Source organism: Jaculus jaculus, chromosome 12, assembly GCF_020740685.1.
Source record: "Jaculus jaculus isolate mJacJac1 chromosome 12, mJacJac1.mat.Y.cur, whole genome shotgun sequence".
NCBI lineage: Eukaryota > Metazoa > Chordata > Mammalia > Rodentia > Dipodidae > Jaculus > Jaculus jaculus.
The window spans coordinates 90571298-90594139 of NC_059113.1; the positions used below are offsets into that span (position 1 = coordinate 90571298).

General features: G+C 40.0%; 1 protein-coding gene and 1 non-coding gene across 2 annotated transcripts in view; one reads left to right on the forward strand and one right to left on the reverse strand.

Annotated features, from left to right (window-relative positions):
* Inpp4b (inositol polyphosphate-4-phosphatase type II B) overlaps nucleotides 1–22842 on the reverse strand; it is a 507192-nt gene that overhangs the window by 342183 nt on the left and 142167 nt on the right. The gene's annotated exons all lie outside the window — the stretch shown is intronic.
* Nucleotides 14087–14193, forward strand: LOC123453828. Its single transcript, XR_006633006.1, has one exon. It is a non-coding gene; the product is annotated as a U6 spliceosomal RNA (small nuclear RNA).

Here is a 22842-nt window from a genome sequence, read left to right on the forward strand (position 1 = left end):
ACTCCATGGACAAAAGCTCCTGAATGCAGAACCTGTGTCAACCTCAGGATTCATAGCTCCACAATACAACAGCAATAGAAAGTAAATTGGATTTCAGGGTTCTGTGAATTCCCTTGGGTTCTATGAGCAAATTATCAAATGTGAAAAGGGGTTGTGAGTGCCTCTGCTTTGTAGCCAACTGGGACAGAAGTTTTAGGGAACCTGGGGGCCCATCCGGACTCAGAGGCCTGATGAGAGGGTGTGGAGCAGAGGGTGGAGCATGGAACTGAATAGTCAACCTGTTTGCTCTGTGCTAACTTTGCAGTAGCTAGTGTCAGAACTAAGTGGCAGGTTCCCACTCTACTGTCCACTGAGAGCCAGAGCATGCCTCAGAATGAAACCTGCATGGCTGTCATTGATGTTTCATGGGTGAGGATAGCAAATAAAAAAACAGATCATGGGCTGGGAATGGGGTTCAGTTGTAGCATGGGTAAAGCCATGGATCTGATTCTTAGGACCAGAAAAAAAAACATGTGTGTTCCTCCATGTATACAGTGATCTCATCATGGTTGAAGGGGCATTCAAACCTTACTTTTCTCCCCAGAGAAGTCACAAAAAATAATGTGATCTAGGGTTAATGGAGAATGACCCATCTTCTTCTGGAACATTCTCATATTCATGAATACAATATGAGTTTTGAATAAGACTGGGGTTGTTTTTCACAGCCCTTTGTACCATTAATGTTTTATGAATTTATTCTTAAATAATAAATCTTATTATTTTGCCTGTAATAAATTCTTAATCTTCTAACTGGGAATAATTTACTTACATGTAGACCACTACAGAGAATAAAATATAACACATTAATCATTCTGTACCCATAATTAACCTCACCTTGCACATTAATATCATCTCAGCATTTAAATAAAGGTGTTGGAGCCTTTTGTATGTTCTTATTTCTTTGTTGTATATTTGAGAAAGGGTCTCATAAGGTAGCCCAGGCTGGCCTCAAACTGAAGGTCACCTTGAATCATCTTCCTGAATGCTGCTGTCCTCACCCTGCCTTTGTGTGTCCTTTCCTCTTCTTCTGGCAAGTGGGGGCATTCATATTTCTATGAGCATGGACACATATACAAGTATGAGTGTAGGTAAATGCAGGTGCCTGTGAGGGCCAGAATTCAATGTTGGATATCTTCCTAAGTAGCTCTCCACCTCAAGGACTCTAACTGAACTTAGAGACAGCCAATTTGGTGAGATTAGCTAGGATTCCTCCTGTCTTGATTTCCCCAGCCTTTTGCACCACCATGCTTGGATTTTCTTTTCTTTTCCTTTTTCTTTTTCTTTCTTTCTTTTTTTTGTTTTTTACACAGGTGGTAGGGATGTGATCTCAGGCCTTAATACCCACCCAGCATGTATCTTATCCATTTTGTACAAACTCCCCAACTGTCTGTGTAGACATTGTTTGTTCTTATTTGTTGTTGTTGTTGTTGTTAAGGAATTTTATTTGAAAAACTGGTGGTTCAGCCTGGAGGGGTGGCACACGTCTTTAATCCTAGCATTCGCAGAGTGGGAGAATCACTGTGAGTTGAGGTCAGCTTGGAGCTACAGAGTGAATTCCAGGTCAGTCTATGAATGAGACTACCTTAAAAAATAAATTAATTGAGGCGGGAGAGATGGCTTAGCAGTTGAGTGCTTGCCTGAGAAGCCTAAGGACCCAGGTTCAATTCCCTAGTACCCACATTAGCCAGATGCACAACAGGGCACATGCGTCTGGAGTTCGTTTGCAGTGTGCTGGAAGCCCTGGCTCATCCATTCTTGCTCTCTCTCTCTCTCTCTCTCTCTCTCTCACTCTCTCTCTCTCTCCCTTTCTCTCTGTGTCTGTCACTCTCAAATAAATAAGTAAATGAACAAAAAAATTTTAATTAATAAATTAATTAATTAATTAAATTGAATTGAAGAAACAGGGTGTGGTATAGTGTACTTTTAATCCCAGCACTTGGGAAACAGATGTAAAAGGATTGCCATGAGTTTGAGGCAACCCTGAGACTATGTAGTAAATTCCATGGTAGCCTGGGTTAGCAGGAGACCCTTGAGAAACAAACAAGAGCTGGAGAGATGGCTTAGCGATTAAGGTGTTTACCTGCAAAGCCAAAGGACCCAAGTTCGATTCCCCAGGACCCATGTAAGCCAGATGAACAAGGTGGCACATGTGTCTGGGGTTCGTTTCTGATGGCTGGAGGCCCTGACGTGCCCATTCTGTCTCTCTTTCTGTCTGCCTCTTTCCCTCTCTTGCTTTCTCAAATAAGTAAATAAATAAATAAATTTATAAACAAACAACAAACCAGGGCCAATCAAGACTTGGTATTTGCCGCAGTGGGGGGGGGGGGTGCGAGGTAGGGTCTCACTCTAGCCCAGGCTGCCCTGGAACTCACTGTGTAGTCTCAGACTGGCCCCAAACTCACAATGATCCTCCTGCCTCTGTTTCTCAAGTGCTGGGATTAAAGGCATGCAGCACTGCATCTTGCTAGTTTTATCTTTTCTTTAAAAAATGCATCTATATGTTTCTACTTTAAAATGCTTTTTTAAAGTCTATATTGAGAGTTCATTCATATTTAGTGCTTTCACAAAAGGGATATGCATAACAGGGGACTATACCTCAACATAATTAAAGCTACCTATGGCATACTGTCCTATACCCAACAGTTTAACAAATGGTTATAAAAACTGAAAGCATTTTCTCTAAAATTGGGAAGAGACAAGGGTGTCTACTTTCTGTAATCTCAGTCAACATAACACTTGAATTCTTAGCCAAAGCAATAAGGCAAGAGAAATAAATATAAGGTATGTATATAAAAAGCTATAGTCAAATATACTATGTGTAAATCTTATAATCTTATCCTTAAAATACACTAAATACTAAACATATCAAGATCTTATAAGTAAATTCACCAAAGAAGCAGGATACAAAACAATGTAAAAAAAAAGTTGGTAGCCATTCTAAATACTAATAACAAAAACGTAAGAAAGAAAATATGAGACAACACCACAATAACCTTAAAATAGCCTTAACCAACTGTAGAGCAGAATAAGCTCTATGATGAAAACTTTAAAACATGAAAGAAATTGAAAAAAAAAAAAAAAAGAGGCAAGGGTGATGGCTCAGGAGAGAAAAGCACTTGCTGTATAAATATGAGGTCCTAAGAGCACCTGGGTTCCATCCCAAGCACTGTTTACAGCACAACTGCAAGCCCAGGCCTATACAGAGACAGGAGAATCACGTGGGCTCACCAGTCAGCCAGTGTGACCAAAAAACAGCAGCTCCAGGTTTAGTAAGAGACTCCGTCTCAAGGAAACATCATGGATGATCAAAAGAAGAGAACACAGGACATTCTCCCTGGCCTCTACACATATGCCCTTTCACACTTGCATGCATTCGCATACACATGTGTGTATACTATACACACAAATATGCACATGCCAAACACACACACACCAAACCAATACATATTACAGAGAGAGAGAGAGAGAGTTGAGGATGGACCCATGCTCATGAATTAGCAGAACTAATATTGAAAATGTAGCTATAGTACCAAAAGCAATCTATAGATTCAAGCAACAAAATTCCAGGGACATTCTTCACAGCATGGAAAAAGAAAAGAAAAAGATCCTAAAGTTCACAAGAAAATACAAAAGATAGCAAATAAAGAAATCCAAGGAAAATAACAATGCTAAAGTATTATAATACTCTATTTCATATTATCCCTCAGAGGTATGGTAACAAAAATAGAAAAATAGAATTGTCCTGGCATGAAAAATGGCTGAGCAGAGTAGAGTGGGATGGAATGAAGTAGAGGAGATAAAAAGAGAAGAGACAAACTCAGGGACCCAGAAGTAAACCCATATAGCTATCACAGTCGGCTTTTTCATAATGGAGCCAAAAACATGCATTAGACAAAAGACAGCCTCTTCAATAAGTGGTGTGTGAAAACTGGAGATCCACATTCAACAGAATGAAATAAGACCCCTCTTTCTCACCCTATAGAAAAGTAATTCAAAATGGATCAAAGACCTTAATATAATGTATGACTGAAAACCAAAAAACTGCCATAAGAAAACAGTAAGCATTTCATGGAACATGCACGGGACTTTTATTTAGACAGACATGGAAACAAGACCTCATAAAGAGACAGTCTACAGAGTGGGAGGCAAACCTCTGCCAGCTATCTATCTGACCAAGAATTAATAATGAGACCATATAAAAATATAAAAATTAAACATCCCCAAGCCCAAATATCCATTATGTCTTAATGGGAGTTTAGAGTTTCTATAATTTTATACTAATATAAAGCACTTTCAGGGCCTGGAGAGATGGCTAAGCAGGTAAAGGCATTGGCTTGCAAAGTCTGGTAGCCTGGGTTTGATTCCTCAGTACCCATGTAAAGTCAGATGCACAAGGTGGCACATGTGTCTGGAGTTTGTTTACAGTGGCAAGAGACCATGATGCACCTATTTTATCTCTCTCTCTCTCTCTCTCTCTCTCTCAAAATAAATACTTAAAAAATGTTTCAGTGGATCTCAGGGAAAGTGATGGCAACATTTGTAATATTGCAATTACCTGGGCATAGTTTTTATTTATGTTTTTAAATATTTTATTTATTTGAAAGTGAGAAAGGAAGAGGCAGATGGACACAGAGAATGGGCATACCAAGGCCTCCAGCCACTGCAAAAGAACTCCAGACACATTTGCCACCATGTGCATCTGGCTTATGTGGGAACTGGAGAATCGAACCTGGGGTCTTAGGCTTTGTAAGGAAGTGCCTTAACCACTGAGAAATCTTTCCAGCCATGTTTTTTCTTTTCTTCTTCTTTTCTTTTAAATCCAGATTACCTGTCCAAGAACTGTTTGGGGTTTATACTATGGCATATCTCCATCTAAAGGATTCACTGAAGCAAAGAGAAGTTACTCACACATTGTAAAAGGAAACCAACCTTGCTGCCCCAGCAAGCACTCCCAGCCACACCAAAGGCTATGATGAATCCAATCTCAATCTATTGCCATTTCCTCCAAGTTCTATCACATTAATGTGATATTATATTATTATATTATATATTATATACATGTAATATTATATTGATGGAGATCTTCTTTCTACATGAAGAATTTTCCAGGGCTGGAGAGATGGCTTAGCAGTTAAGCACTGGCCTGTGAAGCCTAAGGACTCTGGTTCAAGGCTAAGTTCTCCAGGATCCACGTAAGCCAGATGTACAAGGTGGTGTATGCGTCTGATGTTCATTTGCAGTGAGTGGAGGCCCTGACGTGCCCATTCTCTATCTATCTATTTATCTATCTACCTCTTTCTCTCTCTGTCTGTTGTTCTCAAATAAATAACTAAATAATAATAAAAAAAAGAAAATTGGTACGTATGTTACATGTAGCCTCTTTTTAAAAAAATTTTTTTGTTGTTCATTTTTATTTATTTATTTGAGAGTGACACAGAGAGAAAGAAGCAGATAGATAAAGAGAGAGAGAGAGAGAGAGAGAGAGAGAGAGAGAGAATGAGTGCCAGACGCGTGTGCCACCTTGTGCATCTGGCTACTGTGGGTCCTGGAGAATTGAGCCTCGAACTGGGATCCTTTGACTTCATAGGCAATTGCTTAACTGCTAAGCCATCTCTTCAGCCCTGTAGCCTCTTTTTTAAGAAAAGAATTTTCCAAATTAGCTGAACATAGAAACTTGCTTGGGCAATTATCAGAAGTATGCTATTTTCTAGCTGTGTCAGTTAAAAATATCCAGAGGTGAAGACCAAGGTACCAGAAGATATCTGTGCTTTCATAGAACCCAGGTGATTCCAACATGTAGCCAATAATGTTGAAGCAGTTGCCTAATCAACACTTCAAACTATAAGAGCCAACTCGAGCCCTTGTAACTAGTATATATCAAACTAGCCAGTAGCCAGGCTGGGCATCTGTAAACCTGAGGGGGGGGGGGGAATGCCTCGGGTATATGCACAGGAGCAAAATTGCAATGTCTCAAATGAATAGCGCTTAAGGGCTGCTTGAAAACCACTGGCAAGCACTTATTTGCTGGAACAATCAATTTGAGAAAGTAATCTTGCCTTTCTAGATAGCATCCATGTCTAAGTGGGCATTCTGACATGCTTATTGCAATGGTCCTTCTGGCTGGAATTAGGAACATCAGTTCAGAAACTATCAGCAAAGGATCCTGCTCCATTGGCTGGGCTTGACATGCCTTCCACACTTGCGTTATTACCCATTGTACTTTGAAATAACCTTTCAGAGACTAGCCTCAAGAGTCTATCTTAACTTTCTTTAATAGGCAGTAAAGAACAATATTGGTGAAAATCTGACTCTGAAAAAAAGGCTGTGTGGGAAATCTTAGCTCTTATTAAAAAGTACCCATACAATCTTTGGCTATCCTGAATGGTACTGAATGGTACCATGAACATATCCACACATGGCCACTGCCATACTGCCTTTGTAAAAATAGGTATTCCTACAATCATAGTATCTATGCACATTTTGGTGTCATGAACAATATGCGTGTGTGTGTGTGTGTGTGTGTGTGTGTGTGTGTGTGTGTGTATATATATATATATATATATATATATATATATATATATATGATTATTTATTACTGCTATCTAAGTGTTTAATAAAGATTGGTTTACTACTATTGGTAATACCAGTTTACACTTCCAACCCTACCAGTCTACCAGTTTTTGCCTTATCTGAGCACTTCTGCAGTTTTGTTCTCCAGAATTTCTCAAATTTTTACCACTCTAATTCTTGTTCTTTCTATTTTCCTACAAATTTCATAACTTTATTTTTCCTCATAGTTGAGTAAGGACCATAGGTTAAGGTGGATAATAGGACATGGGGATGGAAAGAGTAGGCAAAAACAGGGGCAAGAAAAAAAATGTTTGAAAACACCAGAGTGAAACTTAATTCTTTGTATGCTAATAACAAACAATTTAAAATATTCCACATTTTTATTCTTAATGATTACTGCAAAGGGAAAATGAGAATTTTTAAGCTTTTGATCAAAAAATTATAAACTCAAGTTCATAAAATACCAAATGCTTTCTCTATTTTGCCACCATCCCTAAACAATGTTGAGATATTAGTTTAAAGAGTATAGCTTAATTCCCCTGCTTTATGTTCAATGTTGCCAGGCTGCTAGGATCTTAATATCCCATAATGCTCTTCAATAACTTTTTGTTGAGTTGAAATAACCATTTTGGGCAGGAAATTATATTTCATGTCAAAGTTTATTCAGTCATGCTGAATTTTAATCCCATTTTTCTAGGTTTGGTTTTCATGCGCATTTTTAAAAATGGTGCTCATGGTAGCTGGAGAGATAGCTCAACAGCTGACAGTATTGATGAGGAAGAATGAGAGTCTGGGATTTCCTGAGGTCTGGTTCCTGGCAACATCTATGTGAGATCTGACATTATTCATGTAAAAAGAGTGCACACGTGACCAGTACTCATGACCATCCACTTCAAGGCACACTGTCCTGAAGGGAAAGGAAGGATCCAACCCCGCAGGTGTGGAAAAAGGGTCAGTTTACAGCACTTGCTCATTTGTGATTCTCAGTGTTGTTAAGGACTTTGTCTTGGCCCTGAGAAGCAAGCTGGTCATCTCAAACCACCTGGCCTTTTGCACCAGATAGAAAGACTTCATGGGCAAGGTGTTTCAAAGTCATCACTATAGTAGCAAATATATGTGAGACCAGGGAAATTCACAGAAAACTACTCTGAAAAAGAAAAAAAAAAAACACTTCAGAAATTCATATTTCTTGGGAGTATTTTATACTGCAAAGCCAAGTGTAGTTATGGCATGTTGGAAATGATTAATGCTTAAATCCCTCTCTCAGCTGTGAAGAATTTAGGTCATTTCGAGGACGGGATAATGTCTATGTTAATTCTGCAAATCCCACAGGATCCAGGTCAGAGACCTGCGCACTGCAGGGAAAGAGAGCATAATTTTAGATAACGGTTGAAAATGATGATGTTGGGGACTACAATGATAGAATGCCATTTACTTATGTCAATTCACGAGAAAGTCATTATGTTTTCTAAAGCGCAAGGTGGAAAAAGTCTATTCGAGTACTCATGCAAGCAGTTGAAAGAATTTACTTACGTGATAGGAGTGTAGCAGGGTTTGAGCAAGGGCAAATATTTGTACTGTTTGCATATCTGCTTGATACTTTCTTTTTAAAACATATTTATTTATTTGTTTATTCACATATTTGAGAGAAAAAGAGGGAAAGCAGCAGAGAAAGAGAGAGTGTGTGTGTGAGAATGGTCATGCCAGGGCATCTAGCCACTGCAAATAAACTCCAGATGTGTGTGCCACCTTGTGCCTCTGGTTTTACATGGGAAGTGGGGAATCGAACCTGGGTCCCTTGTCTTTGCAGGCCGGTGCCTTAGCTGCTAATCCATCTTTCTAACCCCTGCTTGATACTTTTTAACCTTCTATAGTATACAGTGTGTGTGCATGTGATTTTTTTTTCTTTTTTTGCTTCTTGAGTGTCATCTTTATGGTTTCTTATCAATTTCTCTCTCTCCATCGGCTAGTCCACTGTCTCCCACAAAATTCTGACATCCAGCCTCTGTTCACCATTCCACTGCTCACATGCTAATGCAAGTATGGCATTATTCAGCCCATTTTCCAATGGGCAAAACTTAAAGATACAAATTTATAGGGCTAAAGAGCTTCCTTAGTGGTTAAGGTATTTGCCTGCACAGCCCAACCATCCAGTACCAATGTAAATCCAGATGCACAAAAGGTGGTGATGCATCTGGAGTTCGTTGTCTGTGGCTAGAAGCCACACTTTCTCTCTCTCTCCCTCTTTCTTTCTCTCTAATAAATAAAATATTTTTAAAAATACACATTTATACTTTCCATACTTAAAGTCATTCAAAGGTTTAGCATGTCAGATAAGCCTGACTTAACATGTCTTTGAATCCTGCATGGGCTGTACCTGCCACAACAAGAGGACTATCTCTTAAGGGATTCGGACTAGTTTTGGTAAAAGGGGAGGCACTGCCTGTCTATACTGTCAATTTGTAACTTCTTTCCTACTACCAAAATACCGGTTCTTATTTCAGGATTGTTGATTTCCCTTGCTTTCCTTATAGTCAGGGCTCACTACAAAATGCCATCTCTGTTGTGCATCACCTTACAAGTCTCCACTTGGCCATCACTGTTCACAGAGATACTCGCTGAGCATCATGTAAAACTGGACTCTTTCCTGATTCTCTCTGCCAAGAAATCCTGTTTGCTCATGACACTGATTATGAATTCTAATTTTCTCATGTGTTTGTTGCACTCTGACCCCTCTGTAATTTCTGTAATGCCTATTTCTGCTTGATTTGTAGGTCATTATTGTAACCACACACAGTATGGACACTAGGTAAGTATTTGTGGGCAAGAAAGTGAAAAAAGGCAATGCATCCTATAAGACATAAATATTATAAATTTCGTAATAAATCCATTACTTCAATAAACATTGGTTACACATTCGTTTTGTTTAAGGTTTTAATGGTTACTGACAGAAGAGACATAGCTGTAAATGTGACAAGGCCAATACATGGACCCAAACAACCGTGTTGGCTTCTGTAAGCATGAGACAGACACTGTAGAAGTTCAAAGGACAGAAAAAACTCTAGGGGGCTGGAAATATGGCTCAGCAGCTAATGCACTTGCCTGCAAAGCCAAAGGACCCAGGTTAGGTTCCCCAGGACCCACATTAGCCAGATGCACACGAGGCCGCACACGGCTGGGGTTCGTTTGCAGTGGCTGGAGGTCCTGGCATGTCCGTTCTCTCCCTCTCTTCCTCTCTCTTCCTCTTTCTGCCTTTTTCACTCTCTCGCGTAATAAAATAAGAATATTTACAAAAAAGAGAATGATGCGAGAGGTGTGTGTGGGGGGGGATAAAGATTTCAGAGAGGAAACTCAAAAGCCACACCCAGAAAGTTAAGGTTGTAGATGAGGCAGAGGGAATATAAATAAGTCATTTTATTAATATATAAATAAGACGCAAAATAAATGTGCCATCCCCACGGGCTCACTTCTTTAACTTCATACCTTGGCCATCCTCAGGATGGCCCAGCTTGGTCAAAGAAATTAGAGTAACTGTGTTTGACTGTGGCTGACTTGGAAGCACACACCACAAGATGGAAGGGAAGAGGGACACGGGATGTGCTCCCTGCACAGATTCCAGCAACATCTTCAGAATGCGTAGATTTAACGTTCTTAAAAGCATACATCTCTCTAAATCTTGGCATTCATGGAAAAAAAAAGGAAAAGCATTTGTTAGGCTAAGAACACAATTTTCTATTTAACAAGAGAGGTGACATAGAGAGATTGGAAGAAAATGTAGCTTATCCAATTTGTGAAAGGTAACAGTAATTTATTACAGAATACATCTAATCTTCTTGTTGTCCATCTATATTTCAACTGCCTTTTGGCCCCACTTAACTCTAACCGTCACCAGAGACAAGATTTAGAAAAATCCAGAGAGAAGAATTAAGTTTTAAGGCTGGAGAAATGGCTTAGCAGTTAAGGCATTTGCCTGCAAAGCCAAGAAACCCAAGTTCGATTCCCCAGGACCCATGTAAGCCAGATGCATAAGGAGGCGCATGTGTCTGGAGTTTGTTTGCAGTGGCTGGAGGCCCTGGCATGTCCATTCTCAATCTCTCTCATTTTCCCTATCAAATAAATAAGTAAATAACAAAATATTTTTAAAAAAAATTCACTTTTAGTTACCTATGGCAGTTTGGTCATACACTTACACACACGGTGTGTGTGTGCAGAAGATTTTCAAATGATCAAATGAATTTCCATGAATGTGCTGTCATCTATGTGCACGTTAATTAAAGAAACTGCAAGAGTGTCCCTCTAGCTGGGCCACACATTTATCACAAGGGACACATATGCATATAAAAAGCAAGGTATCAGAAGTATTATATGCTAGAATAGTTCTACTAGCTTATGCACACATCATAGCGGACGCCAACTGTCCCAGAAAGATCCATGTTTAAAAGGCTTGTTCTCGATGGAGCTGACACTGGGGGTTGGGCTCTAAGAGGTGTGGTCTTACAGGATATACTTAGATTAGAGGTGTGCCTTTAAATGTCATTGTTGGCCTGAGTATCTCAGGTCTGTCTCTGCTTTCTGGCTTATGTTTTTTTTTTAATTTATTCATTCTTATTTATTTATTAGAGAGAGATAAAATGGGTGAGCCAGGTCGTCTAGCCACTGCAAACAAAGTCTAGATACAAGCGCCACCATCTCACTTAGGTGGATTCTGGGGAATTAAACCTGGGTCCTCAGGCTTTGCAGGCAAGCACCTTAACCAGTAATCCATCTCTCCAGCCCTCTGGCTTATTTTATAAACAGTTTTCTCCAAACGTGTCCCTTCCTATCATTGCCCACTGTCACCACCAAGTGCTTTACCAGAAGCCCAAAACAATGGGTTAATAACCTGGAACTTCTAGAACTATGAGCTTAGTAACATGCTCTTCTTCATTAGTTAATGGTCTCAATGCTTTCACTGTAATGACAGGCAGCTAATATAATGTACACATGCATACATATTCACGTACAGTCTTGCTCAAATCTATGTTAAAATTTCTCTACATTGCATATACTTCTCTCATGCCCCTTGCGTTATTTGACTGCCAATGTCTCTGAGGGTGAAATGTTATTACTTTGCTGAACATTTTTTTTTAAGTTATGGAAGTAAACCTAAAGAGGTGATGTTGATTTCTTAAAAGAAATGGCATTAGTTTGTGCCCAAAGCCGAAAAGAACCAAAATTTTAGGCTGCACCAATCCTTTCCATTGCATTTAAAGCAGTACAAAGACATCTCTTGAAATACATGGAGGAATGATTGAGGTAGTGTCTCATATATAATGTCACCCTAGATTTATATATCACATTCCTTCTACCAAAGGCTCACAGATACCATCTCATTTGTCTTCCAACATCCCTGAAAGATAAGTAGGAGCAGGTAGGTTCATCTGCATTCCTCGAGACAGATCATCATGCAGCGAGTCCTGAGCTCAGGCAGACACCAGAACAGAGGCTCAGCCTTTGCTTCCTCTTTGGGCTGATAGTGCTGAGCTGCCTGGCAGTACTGTGCAAGGGAAGGTAGGGGCTGGTGAGGAAAAGAGAGCAGCTCGGTTACTTGACTGTTATACTGTCTGTGGTGTCTCTGCCCATCAGAACATGGAAGTACAAGGAACCAGAACTTAAATTGTAGCTTTCTTTTTGCTACAAATTGGAGAGTGGCACTAAGATCAGAAGAAGAGTTATAGCCAACAAGCTTTTGTTAAGTAGAACTATAACAAAAAGAGGCTGTTTTGGGCTGGAGAGATGGCTTAGCAGTTAAGCGCTTGCCTGTGAAGCCTAAGGACCCCGGTTCGAGGCTCGGTTCCCCAGGTCCCATGTTAGCCAAATGCACAAGGGGGCGCACGCGTCTGGAGTTCGTTTGCAGAGGCTGGAAGCCCTGGCGCGCCCATTCTCTCTCCCTCGATCTGTCTTTCTCTCTGTGTCTGTCGCTCTCGCTCTCAAATTAAAAAAAAAAAAAAAATTTAAAAAAAAAGAGGCTGTTTATATGCCAGTTTTTCTCAGGTATCAGAAAAGGACTTAGTCATTCTTGCCTCCTGACTTCCCTTACTTATCTTGAAAAGTAGTGGGTTCCTAAACGTGATGGTCATGTCATATCTAGAATACAGCATTCCATAGTCCTGCTTCACAACCTTTGGCTATTACATTCCTTTCTTTTCTTTTCTTTTCTTTTATTTTATTTTATTTTATTTTGGTGGGGGAGTTCGTTCATTCTAGTCCAGGCTTACCTAGAATTCACTATATAGTCTCAGGGTGTCCTCAAACTCAGGACAATCTTCCTACCTCTGTGTCCCAAGTGCTGGGATTAAAGGCGTGTGCCACCATGGCTGGCTTGCTCTTATATTCTTTTAACCTCCTCTCTGATGACGTTGTTCCCTGAGCCTGGCAGAGTGTGGTTTTAGGTGTCATGTTTAGAGCTGAGCACACACGATTTGCTTAATTTTGGTGACTTTAATAATTATGCACCTCCATTTTAACCTCTGTACTTTGCATAAAGAAATTTAAATCCTCGAGGCTATGAGCAGTACCAAGCTCTGGAAACAAATATAGATACGTTAAGGTAGTTTGATATGCTGTCCTAGTCAGATAAAGGCATGGCATCATACTCATCAACTTACCGCAAACACTGTTACCTGCACAAGAATTAAGCCTTTCAATACATCTTCACAGAGGAAGGAGGGACTCATGAGACACCACACCTCCCAGAATAAGAATAAGGAGTGGAAAGGGATGATTGCTGGGTGAGTAGGAGGCATGTTCTTTTTACATAAATATTTTAGTTATTAAGAGAGAGAGGCAGAAAGAGAAAATGGGTGTGCCAGGGCCTCCAGCCACTGCAAACAAACTCCAGACACATGTGTCACCTTGTGCATATGGCTTATTTGGGTCCTAGGAAACCAATCCTGGGTCTTTAGGCTTCACAGGCAAGTGCCTTAAATACAAAGCTCTCTCTCTAGGCCAGGAGTCATGTTCCTTAGTGGTGTAGCCACTGATGGGTTGCACATTCTCCAGTAAATATCCTCCCACCCATAATCATGCGAGTGACCCTAATTGCACCCAATAGGTCAATAAAAATAAACAAACAAAAATAATGCCTAAAAGTATAAAGATGATCTAATGAAAAGAATTTTAGTGTGAAAAAAAGGGGTAAGAGGGAGGGCACTTGGGGGAACTGTGATCAAAATGCTATGTAAACATTTATAAAAGTGTCAAAAATTAAAAAAGGTGTGTTTGGGGAGATTGCTCAGTGATTGCAGGTACTCACTGACAAAGCCTGCTACCTCAGGTTTGATTCCTTAGTACTCACACAAATTGGGATGCACAAAGTGGTGCCTGGGTCTGGTGTTCATGGGCAACAGCAAGAGACCCTGGAACACCTATTTTTTTCTTCTTTCTCTCTTTCTCCCTCTCAAACTAATAAATTAAAGTTAAAAATAATTAAAAATTAATGCTCACTTCGGCAGCATATATACTAAAATTGGAATGACACAGAGAAGATTAGCATGGCCCCTGCACAAGGATGGCATGCAAATTTGTAAAGCATTCCATATTTTAAAAAATGTAAAATTAGTGGGAAAAAATAACATAGAAACATGATCCCAAACCATGTATTCTTGTCATAAATTCATTTAATAGAAAATAAACTTAGCCCCTGACCATCATGCTAAATAAAAGGGTCTAAGAGAATGCCTAGTGGATTTAAGGATGTCAGAATCTTACCAGTTTCCATTTGGGTAGGACATTCCTGATCTTTCCAGGGTCGACATAAGGGAAAGCAAATTGACAATACTGAGCGTGGTGACCTGTGACCTCTATAGTGAAGCTTGCCCATTCAGTGTGGGAGCCATGACTGCTAAGAAAACTGGTCAGGACTTGCTTTACCAGGACCCCACAGCCATGGAAATCTGGTTAGGTGAAGGGGTCCTGTAGTATGATGCTATAAGTATGCTTGTAGAATCTGCCTCAGGAAACCACAGAAGAAAAGCCCATCTCCCCCTCAGGCCCTCTATCAAACTCTTAAATGGTCTCTTGAATGACTCAACTATTCCACTTGCCATCAAGAGTCTGGAGAGGAGCAGTGATCTACACACAACTATGAGAGCAGAGCAAACCATCTTATTCCCTCTGCTTTCTTCCCATGCCTCCACACAATGAAAACAAGGGAAGATGCCCAAAGGGCAGCCAAGCAACCCTCTAGCAAGTGGAGGTAATAGGTAAGCCAGACAAGCCACAACCTCCTTGGGGATCACAGAGCCCGTGTTCTGGTCTAGTGTGTTAGAAAGAAAAGTTCTAAGTACAAGAAAGGAAATCCAAATTTTAAGTGGACTGAGTTTAAGCAATGGGAAATATCCTGGAAGTTGTCAAATCTGCCTAGGTTGTTGCTAAGGATCTGCCACCCAGCTGGGAAGAGGAATTTGACATAACACCATAGGGGTGGAAAGACTAGAGAAAAATAAAACCATTTCATGTTTGTTCCCCACTGAGCCAAGCCTTCTCAATAAGCTAGATACAACACAGACGCAAAAATCAACAAAGAGCTTGGGGGAGGAAGGGCAGGCATTAGCAGGGAAGGGACAGTGTTATTTATGCCTCTCCACAGTAATGATTTACTGCAATATAAACAAGACATAAGCACCACTGGTGGGAAGAAATACAAAGAAGTGAACATCGTTGGCAGCGGCATCTGCAATTTGCAGATTCCTTCTTTTCCACTTAGTTGTGAGCAGAGCATAGTGGAGAATCCAGAGAGGTTCACACTTGACGCTACAAGGAACATTTATTTCAGGGATGTCGCTAAACCAATTAAATGCAATGTGTGTGCACAACCATTAGTCATTTCACACAGCAGCTGATGATAACGTACGCACCTTACTAAAGTAGCCAAGATTCGCTGAGGCATAATCCCACAAAATATCATTATATATCATATATTACTGTTTTTCAAATAAAATTTTTAATGGTTTTGCTCTCTGAATTATTAATGCTGGTAAGAATAATAAATTCTATTCTTCACTAGGGCTAAATTCTATTGGACCTTCCATCTTATCATACAAATGAAACTTACAATTACCTTTATTCGACAATATTTTTTTTAAAGTGCTTTGCCATGGCTCTAAAATAACAACCATAAGTGTACACAAAATATCAAAAAATAAATGTCTCTAACAAAATATAATTAGATACGGTTATTTCTAATTTAAGAGATTCATTAATTAAATATTTCCATGAAGATAGTTAAAGTAAATCACATCATTGAAAAAGAAAAAATAAGGTAAAATCAAATTATGTAATTGACTGTTTTCATTTATGTAAGCAAACTGTGACTGAATAATCTATGCAATGTTTAATAAGATGCCCGATACAATGAAAATAAAATATATTGTGTGCTTAAATTAGTTCAACTAAATGCAGGATTTTTTAGACGATCCTAGAAGGATGCAAGGTGCTTAGGACTGATCAGAATTCAGAACGGTGAAGATAAACAAAAAATAGTCAACAAGGACGGTGGAAGTTTGAAGGTTCCGCCATCAGCAAAATACAATGAAATATACCAACAGATTTGTAGGCTAAAGGCACATCCCATTTGCTCTCTCTCAGTCAGAGCCTGATAAGAAACACATGGCATAGTCACAATGGTTTACACTGAAAAAAGAAGTAAAGGAAAGGAACATTTACCAAAGGAGAGAAAGGGCAAGAGATGCAGGAAAGTGGGCACGGGGTAGGGGTGAAGGTCAGAGGAACGCAGCCTTAGTGATTTCTGTATCCCGTCACCCACGGCTGGGAAGAGATAAGGGAGAAAGCCAGGCTTGCTAGGGAACCGCTGACAGACTGAGCCAGGAGTGGAGCTGCCCAGAGGGCCGAGGCAGGAGAGGAGAGCAGTGAGTTCCTGACACTTGTCCTGGGGTGGGGCTATAAACTCAAGGATCTCTCTCACCTCCCAAAACCTGATCTCTGGCATGATCTCACAATGGCTAGAGCCTGTGTAAATCTGACAGCGAAAGTCACCGAGGCTAGGATCAGGGGACCCAGAAATGCGGAGAAAATGGGTAGGAGTAGAGGAAGGGAAAGACCAACTAAATAGCCACCTTGTTGGTTAAAATGGAACTTAGAATACAGTAAACCAGACCTTTTGTATTCAGTCTTTAAGGTCTCAAAGCCCTCTTCTAACATGAAAACAAAGTATAATATTGGATAGAGAACCAAAGGTACCGAAGACTGCCCATGAATATCAAGGAAGATATGGCACATAAACACAATCAAATTTTATTTACACTATAAATAAAAAATGAAATTTGTAGGAAAATGAATGGATCTCTAAAATATTACAATAAATGAGGTGGCACAGGCTCAGAAAGTCAAACACAACATGTTTTCTTTCACATGTTGATCCTAGCGTCAAACTTTTAGATATCTATGCATTGGGGTAAGAGTTAGCAGAGGTCAGGGAATGAAGAAGAATCATGAGAGGAAGGAAAGGGGGGCCGGCCCAAGAGGACAGAATAGCAGAACATATAATGTCACAGAAGAGGGGTCAAACAGTTGGCATGAATAGGTTTAAGTGGGGAAGAACTAAAGGGAGAAGAGTATCTGGGGAAAGATTAACCCGAACAAAAAGCATATGAAATGCCCTATGGAAACTTAAAAGAGTAAAACCAAGGTCTGGAGAGAGAGCTCAGTGGTTAAGGCACTTACCTATAAAGCCTGAAGACCCTGACTGGATTCCTTAGAACTGACATAAAGCTGGTTGCACAAGGTTGCAAAAGCATCTGGAAGTCACTCTTTGCAGAGGCTAGAGGCCCTGGATCGCTCTCTCTCTCTCTCTCTCTCTCTCTCTCTCTCTCTCTTTCTCTCTCTCTCTCATCTGCCTCTTTCTCTCTCTCTCAAAATAAAACAAAATGAATAAAATAGTTATAAGGAACAAAACACAGCTGGGCGTGGTGGCGCACACCTTTAATCCCAGCACTTGGGAGGCAGAAGTAGGAGGATCTCCATGAGTAAGAGGCCATCCTGAGAATACAAAGTGAATTCCTTTTTCCTTCATGGTCTTTGTAATAATCATAGAACTCTATGTATAAAGACATAAACATATGCTTAAAAAATCAGCAGAATGAATCCCATTGATTTGTTCTTTCTAAAACCATGTTGTTTGAAGGACCTTGAGAGCACAGATCAATGAATCAATGAAGCATATAAACAGTGACTCAAAACAGTGACTCACCCACCTATGGCTGTACGCAAGGAAACCAAGTGTTCTAAGTTCCCCAAGGGAGTCACTGAGATTGTGCTTGTACAACAACATAGTACTGGAGAAAAGGATGCCTAAATGAATGTAAAAGGAGTCCAAGGGATGCTCTCCAATGGTGTCACCCTAGGATCAAAACAGGAAAGGCAAATAAAAAAAGAAACGATAATCAATCAAAACGTAGTAACTTCCAAGAAACAGAGGTGTGATGGGGTGTTGTCTAATCTAGGGAAAGCAAGCTGTTGGGGGGGGAGGCAGAGGTATGGGACTCTAAGTGGAGAGAGTAAAAGGAATTTTGCTGAGCTAAACTAAGACCACTTCAGGAAGAGGCAGGTGTCCCAGGCTGAAGAGTTAGGACATTCCCTGAAAGAGAGGAGGTGATGCCAAAAGGAAGGAAGGGGAGAGTGACAAAAAGTGATAGAAGGAAGAACTGGACAAATGAAGAAGAGTAAAATAAAAATCAGAAAGCTAGCAAAAGTGGAGAAATGTTGAATTTACCAGCACACCTAAAGTAGCCAGAGTGACCAGGGCATGGTCACCTCCAGATCTCAGCATTTAGATGTCAGCTGTATGACTGCTTCTCTCTCTTTGCTGTGTATGTGCTTAGATTTTTTTTTTTCCAAATACTTGCTGAGAGTTTCACTTTATATCCAAAAGAAAGTTTACTCCTCCAGTAGATCCAGAAAGGAAAGAAGTTCCATTCCTATCAGCTAGACTCTCACAGGCCAGGAAACTCTTAGCACACTAAAAAAATAAAAATAAAAAAGTAAAGCACAGATCAATTGCTTAAAAATAAGCTTTGAGAAACTAGAGGCACATGTTCACAGAAACAAATCCTCAAACATAAATCAGTTCATCCTCAGTGTCTACCTTCCAGAAGTAAATGAACGACTACCTGATAGTTCCCATCCTGGAACGATGGGCAGGAATTTGCTTTGAAAAGCTACCCACTTTACTGAGACCAGCAACTCCTGTCCTGAATCCCCATCGAGTGTGTATAGAGGTCTAAAAATTAAAATAAACCACCCAAATAAAACCTTGTTCAGACTCTTAATGATTCATCACTTAATCAATCTATATGATATAATGCTATGTACTGAAATCAGGCAAGATTAAGATAATAATGGGAAAATCAAGGAGTTGGATGATTGCTCAGTAGTTAGAGGCACTTGCTTGCAAAGCTTGCTGGCCCAGATTCAATTACCCATCCACTATAACAAGCGTTCATTTGCAGTGTCAGGTGACCCCAGCACATGCGCACACACACTCACACACACACAAATGTATATTAGAAAAACTAAACCAGGGCTGGAGAGATAATTAGTGGTTAAGGCGCTTGTCTGTGAAGCCTAAGATCTTGGGTTTGATTCCCCAGTACCCACATAAAGCCAGATGCACAAGGTGACAAATGTGTCTTGAGTTATTTTGCAGAGACTAGAGGTACTGGCATGTGTATTCTCATTCTCTCTCTCTTTTTCTCATAAATATTTTTTTTTTACGTCAGAAAATGGGCTAGAGAGATGGCTTAGCATTTAAGGTGCATGCCTGTGAAACCTAAGGACCCAGGTTAGATTCTCCAGGGTCCCACATAAGCCAGATGCACATGGTGGCACATGCTTCTGGAGTTCTTTTACAGTGGGTAGAGGTCCTGGTGTGCCCATTCTCTCTCTCTCTCTCTCTCTCTCTCTCTTTCTCTCTCTCTCTCTCTCTCTCTCTCTCTCAAATAAATAAATAAATAAATAAAAATAATATATTTAAAAAGCCACAAAATCTGTTATGTGCTGGGAAATAGCCACAAGGTTGGAAGAGAGATGAATTTCTATGACGATAGCATGTCCAGTGTCACTTTTGACTGCTGGTTGGAATGTGTGTCTTGGAAGGGGACATGTTCTCAAGGACAAAATTCGAGGTTGATGTGGACCTCTACATTGCTGTCATGAGTCAAAGTATTTCCTCTCCATGAGGGAGGAATGTCCTCAGATCTTGGAAGTGACTGTCCCGATGTTTTTTCTACACTAATTCCCACTGCCTTGGCATCACCACACACAGAATCTTACCCAGTTGTTTAGTGAGATGCTCACACTCTGAATCAAGGATTTGGCCTCTGTACCTGCCTACTAAACCATCCAATACAGATACAGTCACGTATGAGGGCACGCAGCGCACTTCCCATCTGGACTTGAAATATAGAAAGTTTTAAACTGAATCATCCCATCTCTGTTCCAGGACAAGCATAGGTCTCACATAGCTGCAGGCTCTGACAATTATGATTTTGAAAGTCCAACTCTATGTGATACAGGATCGTGGGCAGAACCTGATTGACCAGCCAGCATTACATGTGTTATAAATTTCATCTCAGCATCTATATCAAATAGATTGGTGCCTTTTCATGAATCAGAGAGTGCTTGAGAAGATGAATGGAGGAACGATATTTGACCTTTTAAGCTTCTTGAAACCCAAGATAATAAGTCTCAAATCTGTACAGAATAATGTACTTTTTGTAACTTAAAATATATAAGTAAAAAAAAAAAACAACCTCATGTAGAACACTATAGTTGGCAGGTGGACAATTAATAATGTTTCCATGTTATTTCTAGTCATTTCAGACCATAATGGTTAAGAGCACAGATTCCAGGGTGAAGTGGCCTGGTTTAAACCTGAGAACTTCTACTTAGGGCTTTGTGATTTTGAGGCTGTTCCTTTCCCTACTTGTGTCTCAGTCTCCTCATTGAGAACATAGGATAATCCCAAGGGTATCTATCTCCTAATTAGAGCTAGTAAAGAATAAACAAGACAAAACGCCTAGAGAACAGTGCATGACGCTGAATACACTGCGGAAAGTCTGCTGTGGGAACATTGTGGAGGAGGTGGCGTAAGTAATCTCACTGCTGCCCAGAGAGGCTTCTTTTTGGAGATGGTGGTAGACAGACTCGAAACTCACCAAAGTGCTACAAGGAAGAGGCTGAAGCTCAACACTGATTGAGATATCTCTATCACGACTCTCAAGACTCAGGGAACATTGCAAAAGAAGAGATAGAAAGAATGTAAGAGCCAAAGGGTGGGGAGGAGGAACACTTTGGGACACTATCCTGTGGACGTGGATTAACCAGTGCATTCACGACCTCACAGTGGATGACGACACCTCCACAAGATCCACTTCCTATTGCAGCAATCAGCATCTGACACACAGGGTGGAGGAGGACAACAAGAATTAGACTTCAAAACAGAGGGAGGACTACCTGGACAGAGGAGGGCATTCAGTGAAATGTGGGTGAGGAAGAGAGCAAGAGAGTGTCATGGGAGGGGGATTACAATCAAACCACACTATGTTATATTAAAATTCTCAATAAAAATAACATAGAAACATTCTGTTGTGGAATAAGGATGAAGACGATCATATATTTAAAATCTAGATAGTTGAACATGGTGGCACATGCCTGTAGGCCAGCTACTCAAAAGGCTGAAGGCAAAGTGAGCATTACTTGAACTCATGGGTTTGAGACCACCCTGTGCAACATGGTGAGATCCGGTCTCAAAAGCGACTATATACAGCGTTATGTTAGCATAAATGTGCAATTAAAAGATTTCTGTAGAAAAAAAAAAAACTATTTTGATGAAATTTTGGTGAGCATTTTATCTGGCTTTTAAACTAAAATTAAAACTTAAAAAAAACTATTTTATTCATTTGCAAGGAGAAAGAGAGAAGGAGAGAGAGAGAGATTGAGGATATGGGCATGCCAGGGCCTCTAGCCACTACAAACTCTAGATGTATGTGCTACTTTGTGCGCCTGGTTTTATGTGGGTACTTAGGAATAAAAGCCTGGTCACTAGTCCTTTCAGGCAAGTACCTCAAACCCTGGTCATTAGGCCAGCTTAACTGCTGAGCCATCTCTCTTGCTCCCCCAAATTAAAACTTTCACAAGAACAATTATAGTACCAAAGTATAAGTGAAGATTATAGAATAATATCAGGATCCACAGCAACAGCAACCATCATGCTTTGAGCAGCAACTGTATGGCAGGCACTCTCCTGAAAGGTTTATAGCTGTGATCTTATTTAGCCTTACATAAACATATTTTGACTATCTCCCATTTTATTGATGCATAAAATAACATGCAAGCACATAAAGTAACTGGCCCATGCTCACAGAACTAAAAAGTGGAGCTTGGATGTAAATCAAGTCACAAACTTTCCAATATCAGAGACTACTGTTCTAAGCAAAGATGCATTTTCATGCTGGAAGTTATTCTTAAAATTTAAGAACTCCAAGTAACACTTTGAAAGATGTAAAATAAAGAAGGTGGTTTTAATAAAAGGAAGTAATTTTCCATATTGCTGAGCTGGTACAAAGAACAGCTTCCTATTCTTCCCTGTAATTTTCTGTCATGTTTATTTTTGGCCACATTAGTAAAAATAATTAATTTGTACAGGTCATATTAAAAATACTAAGACATAGGGCTGGAGAGATGGCTTAGCAGTTAAGTGCTTGCCTGTGAAGCCTAAGGACCCCGGTTCGAGGCTCGGTTCCCCAGGTCCCACGTTAGCCAGATGCACAAGGGGGCGCACGCATCTGGAGTTCGTTTGCAGAGGCTGGAAGCCCTGGCATGCCCATTCTCTCTCTCTCCCTCTATCTGTCTTTCTCTCTGTGTCTGTCACTCTCAAATAAATAAATAAAATTTTTTAAAAAATACTAAGACATGACTTAAACAGCATTCATCTCCAATGTACCTTAAGGAAGCCATATCACTGATGATCTTTGAACAACACAATTCCCTTTTCACTGGAATCTCCAAACAATAACATTCCCACCTGTTCTTCAAATGATTTAGTTCCAAGGTAGGCATTTGCTTATTTTATTTCTCATTTGAGACTTGATTCAAAAGAGGAACTTTAGCAGGGTACTATTGTAGTAGAGAGTTTGTAAAGTGAACTTTGAATAATGAAAATCAGGTGACTATTCT